The sequence below is a fragment of the Calypte anna genome, chromosome 1 (assembly GCF_003957555.1).
Source record: "Calypte anna isolate BGI_N300 chromosome 1, bCalAnn1_v1.p, whole genome shotgun sequence".
NCBI classification, from domain to species: Eukaryota; Metazoa; Chordata; class Aves; order Apodiformes; family Trochilidae; genus Calypte; species Calypte anna.
Window position 1 is genome coordinate 179,991,991 of NC_044244.1, and position 6,098 is coordinate 179,998,088.

Below are 6,098 nucleotides of genomic sequence, written 5' to 3' on the forward strand. Positions count from 1 at the left end.
ACATTACTTGGTAGAATAACTTGTATAGCTTCCCTCTTTTTAGATACAAAAAAGAGAAATTCAGACCCTGTTGAAGCCAGTAAAACACTGGCACAAACAGCAACAGGCGCTCACCTGTAATCTATATCATAAAACCATAATTGGCCACCTCCATTAGGACTACAGTAAGAGGAATGTTGTAGGTCAGGACAAAGGTGTATTTGCAGCCTGCATAGTTTCTGCACACATTAACAGTCCTTCACGAGTATTATGTTCACATTTTTCAGAATGTATTTGTGGTATTTTATTTGCTAAAGCCCAGTCAGGTGGTCACTGCTGTCTGAGATAGAAAATTATGACAGTTCATGGCCTAGTCAACAAAATTCAACAGCAGCTGAGCTCATTCAGGTTTCTCCTTAAGTTTTACCCAGCTGGGAGCAGTGCTGCCCAGGTATCTTTCTCTATCTGTCCTGATAAGGACATCAAGAACCAGAAAGGAGAAAAATCTCTTTGGGAAGGATGAGAAATGCTGAAAAAGCACAGTATCTACCGCAGCAGAATAGAACTGTTTGCTTAATTTGCCTCTTTTTCTGTTCCAGCAGAACAAATTAGAGGAAGCTGAGTTTACAAAAAGACAGCTACCTAAGAGCAGGGAATTTGCTTAGCCAAATCCTGACCTGTACTACTGGTCTTTCTCAGGGTCAAGAGCTCCTCTTTTGCTTACACACTGCAGCAGCAGTCAAGGAAAAGCAAACCCAGTGTAGACAAGACAAGACCCATTAGACAAAACCCATTAGACAAGACCCAGTGTATGCCTGGCAGCTGTATTAGTGTTTAACTTTCAGGGCCAAAAGCATCAGCCCCTTCAGGTATTTTTTGGTGGCAAAAAGAAGGGCAAGGAGAAGCTAAGCTGAAGCCCATCTCCAAGCCTGCAGCACCCTTCCCAATGCCCCTGAGATGCCCCAGCAGCATCCCTACAGCAGGAGCTGCCACCTCTGCCTCTGTGCTCCTCCAGCCCCTCATTCCTGCTGCTCCAGGGGGACTGGGTTTTGAGGACCATTTTGTGTGTGGGCCTCAAGCCACAGGTTTGCCAGCATCTCCATGAGCCTGTTTCACACAGGAAGGCTCCAAAAGCAGGATCATTGCCCACCTCAGTGGGCTGCAGCATTGCCCACCCTGGTGCAGTGTGCCTGGCTGACAGCCACTGCCTCCCCACTAGCTGCAGAGTGGAGCAAGACAGCTCCTGTAGCACTAAAGCCATAGATTCCACATGAAGGGAAATTATATTTTGATCTATTTCTCTGCACTTTGCTTTTCAGCTACCTTTTCATGCAATTCAGTCAGGTCTGTCTAAAAACTGGCAGTTCAAAAACTCCAGTAAAACTATGGCATGTGAAACATAATGGGAAAAATTCCCCTAAAATTCACACCGAAGTCCAGTTTCCATGGTAAGTATGGACATTTTTTAAACTACTTCTCCTCAAGTAGGTGTTGTCATGAAAACAAATTAAAGCCAGGTGTGCTAGCTGCAGATTAATTAACATTCATTAGCAATGAATGTTGGGGTTTTTGCTTTCAAAGAAAAGGATTTTGCTACTGAAGGTCGCTTTGCTCTGAAAAAGCTGGTAAGAACACACTCTATTGCACCACACTCTTCTGTAAGTGCAAAGATTCAGTCCTGGCAACCAAGAACTTCCAGCAGATATTCTTAAATATACCTTTGGATATGCTTAAACAACAGGGCATTATGCTCTAGTCTAATACTTTAAAGCAGGACAAGAAAGGGGGTGAGGGTTCAATAACTGCATCTCATGGCATGAAAGGGACTTAGCTAACTGGAGCCCCTTTATTTTTAATAACAGAGATGGAGAATGTCTGCAGTGAGTAAAAAATGGGAAATGCTGTGCCTAGTTTGGCACCCCACACATATAATTCAAGAGGGATATAAAGAAATCAGAGAAGGTCTGAACTGGAGAGTTACCAAGATAGTTAAAACAAATGACTTGCAAGGGCAGATGAGCATCCCAGGGCTACCTGAAGAACAGGGACAATGAGACCTGAGCCAAGATGGAAGCCAAAAATAAATCAAGGAGAAGCCAAGGGCCTTCCAAAGATGTGTAAATAAAATTGCTATTTAGCTGATGCGGAAGGATCCGGAAGGCAAAACACTGCTATTTGGACCCTTCTGCTACAGCTCATTAAGTAGATATTACCTTTACTGGTTGATATTTAAGTCAATTTTCCAATCACTTAGAGAAGCCAGTGAGCTTTTTTTACAGATCTTACAAGAGTTATGGTGATGAATGCTCAGCCTGAGAAAGATTAGGAAAAACTTTAAAGCCAATACTTTGAAAGGGCAATAACTCCTCTCAGTGTTTATTTCTGCATCAGTTTGGGGTGAATTTTTATATTTGTTGTGTTTAGCTTCAGAAATCAAATATTCTACTATGTTTTCATTAAGCATATAATCTTTGCTCACGTTTTCCTTAAGCATACAATGAAATATAGGCTGTGTGGCTGCAGTTTTCAAGAGCTGCCTCCCAAAATTACAATATGCATTCAGATATTGGCTCATCAACTCCTGCTCCGCTCCCCTTGGAATGATTCTGTTTGTGTAGATTATTTCCAGAACTCCTCCGTAACTCCTTCGTCACAAAATGGGTGACCAGTGTCTTCTCACATGTTTTGGAGATGCCCCATGTCTTCTCAGAACCAATGACCACTGCAATCCTTCCTCCTGGAAGTGAAATGAAGCAGGCAACTGCATGTGCTTCCCTGTGATTTTCAAATCAATTCAGTGCCAAGTTCTGTTCAAATCTCAGAGTCTGATATATTTAAGATTCCTGTCAAAACAAATGTTCTCCATTTTAGACCAGGGGCTCTTCAGTTCTGTTGCTACATGAAGAGCCATCCTCTGTTTAGACAAGGTGACAAAGCACTTTGTTCCTGTGGGGCAGCTCAGTGGCTGCACTGTGACTTTGCTTCCCAAGAACAGCTGCAGGTGAGCTGTGAAAATCCAGTTCAGCTGAGCTGTGTAGAAGACACTGAGCCAATCTCACTCTTTGAGTTTTATTTACCCTCCTGCTACCTCAAAGATGTGATTTTGTATTTCCACAAATTTAAATGTCAGACTACTGGTCCCAGCTTTCTTTGGAGGTTGGGGAAAGGGAGGAAGAAGGTTCTTGTGCATCTCAAATGGAGACGTTCTGTTTAGATGAGCAGCATCTTTGATTGTGTCACAGAGAACACATCTTTTTACCCAGGGCAGAAACAGCAGCATAAAGCTTCATGGTCAGGGCATGAGCAGCAACATAAGGTTCAACAAATGCTCTTACAGGAGGTGAACAGAAAGGCAGTGAGCACTCCAAAATCAATCTAAGCTGTAGCTCCTGATGAGGAAATATAAGAGAAAATGCAAGTTTTCAGCTGAGGTCTACCAGTAGTTTCTTTATTTGCTTTGGTCAGGAGGACCAATTTCAGAAAGGTGGATTTGTTGTCTGGATCTTCTATAAAACATAACAGGTGACAAGCTCTGTGCTTCTGATATTTCCCAGCATCATAACAAACATCTCTGAGAAGGAACAGGTGAAAGTAGAAGCATTTTGCTTACAGCTCAGGAGCCAGCTACCACTCTGATATGACACTGGTTGATGGTCAGTTTGAATACTTTATAAAGGGACCCTTCCTTCCTCTTTCAGAAGCAGAAGCTACTCAAAGTGCCAGATTTTTTCTTAATCTCACATCTCCTGGCTTGTTCATAGAAGAACTAAGCTGCAATGGATTTCTGTTAGTCTTTAAAGGTCCTAATTTAGGCAGTACCCTTATGGACATCATTAAAGCCCAGTGCACCCTAATTACCTGCAGATGCAAATTTTTAGTTTGAGAGTGGGAAGGAGAAGAGGCGGAGACAATTCATGCAAAGCTGCTATTTGGCTAGAGGTCTTTGGTTTTTTTTTTATTTCTCTGAATCAGAGGAGCATCCCACCCCTCCTGTAGCAGTCCTTGCCCCCAGCTCAGCAGGAGGGATGAACCAAAGGGCAAGGAAAGTGCTCCATGGGGCAGCGTGCATCCTGTCTGCTGCTGCCACAGAGACAAGCAGCAGGTCCCAGGGACAGCAGTGGTGGAAGAACAATCACAGAATGACAGAATCATGGAATGTTTAGGGTTGGAAGGGACCTTAAAGATCAAGATCCACCTCCCCTGAATAGGCAGAAACCTCTCCCACTAAACCAGGTTGCACAAGGCCTCATCCAACCTGGCCTTAAATGCTTCCAGGGAAGGGGCATCAACAACCTCCCTGGGCATCCTCTGCCAGCATCTTACTAAGCTCATAGTGAAGATTTTTTTCTAGCATCTAACCTAAATCTACCCTCTTACAGTTTAAAACCATTACCTCTTGTCTTTCCACTACCCTCCCTGTGAAAAGCTTCCCCCCAGCTTTTCTGTAGGCACCTTTGTGTCCTGGAAGGCTGCTATGAGGTCTTTCCAGAGCCTTCTCTTCTCCAGGCAGAACAGCCCCAACTATCTCAGACTGTCTTCATAGCAGAGGTGCTCCAGCCCCTTGATCATATTTTTGGCCCTCCTCTGGACCCTCTCCAACAGGTCTACATCTTTCCTGTGCTGGGGGCTCCATAGCTGCACACAGTGTTCCAGGTGTGGTCTAACAAGAGCAGAGTAGAGGGGCAGAATCCCCTCCCTTGCCTGCTGGCCATAATTCTTTTGATGCAGCCCAGGATATGGTTGGCCTTCTGGGCTGCAGGCACACACTGGCAGCTCATGTTGAGCTTCTTATCTACTACCACCCCCAAGTCCTTTTCCTCAGGGCTACTCTCTACCATTCTCCACCCAGCCTGTATTTGTGCCTGTTGTTGCACCAACCCAGGTACAGGACCTTGCATTTGGCCATGCTGAACTTCATTAGGTTGGCATGGGCCCACCTCCCCAGCCTGTCAAGGTCCCTCTGGATGGCCTGCCTTCCCTCCAGGTGTCAATCACACCACACAGTTTGGTATTGTCAAGAAACTTGCTGAGAATGCACTCTATTCCACTGTCCATGTCTCCAACAAAGATGTTAAACAGCACTGGTCTCCATACTGACCCCTGAGGAACACCACTCATCACTTGCCTCCACTTGGACACTGAACCATTGACCATAACTCTCTCCAACCAACTACTTATCCATTGAGTGGTCCATCCCTCAAATCCATGTCTTGTCAGTTTGGAGCCTGACGTTTCCCTGCCACAGATACCTGACTTCTGGATCAGGCCAATCTAGAACTGTATTTTATCTTCATGTTATTTTCACCTTATCTGATTTTCACAATGTTGTTCTCATGCTATGCATTTATTTCTGTATCAGGCTATAGCTCCATTAATATGTCCTTAGTGCTGTTGGAGACCAAGCAGTGAACATCCATGAGCCTATCAAGAGGAACAGTTTTACAAAAAATACTGATTCATGTCAGTGACAAGTAGCACTACAGAAAAAAGAAAAACTTCAAGGCTACCCTATCTTTTCTCACTATTAAACCTGATTCCTTAATTGCATCAGTTCTACTGGTTGTACATGTTTTCCTTTCCTCCAAGCCAGGGCTTAGCTCTTAACTCACTTTGGTGAAGATAATTGAGAACAAATTGCCTGCACTTCCAGCAGCTGCCTGTGGCCACTTGGGGATCTTGCAGGCATTCCCTGACACCAGGCATGGCCCCTGCTCAGCAGACACCTTTGCTGTCACCACCAGAGCCCAGCACGCAACTCAGCAGACCAGGCTCTCCAGCACCTGGCTCATGTCAACTGAGAGGCTATTTCAGCCCTCAGCATAACAAAGAAGGACTCCCCAGCTCTAACAAGGTGGCTCTGCTTGCAAACCAATCCCCCTTCTATGGTCTGATCTTTTAATGGCCACTTGAATTATGGGGCTAACCCTTAAGATGGTCCACTAATTAAAGACATGCAATGGATAATCATCTAAAGTTACTAAGAAGCACCAGTTACTTCAGCTACAACTCATGGTAGCTGGAAAGTGAGGAACAGCAGGTGCGCTTTGAGAGAAGGGGCAGCATACAGGCAAAGCAGGGGGAAGAAACAGAAGCATTTGTATTTCTGTGCTATGTCTCTG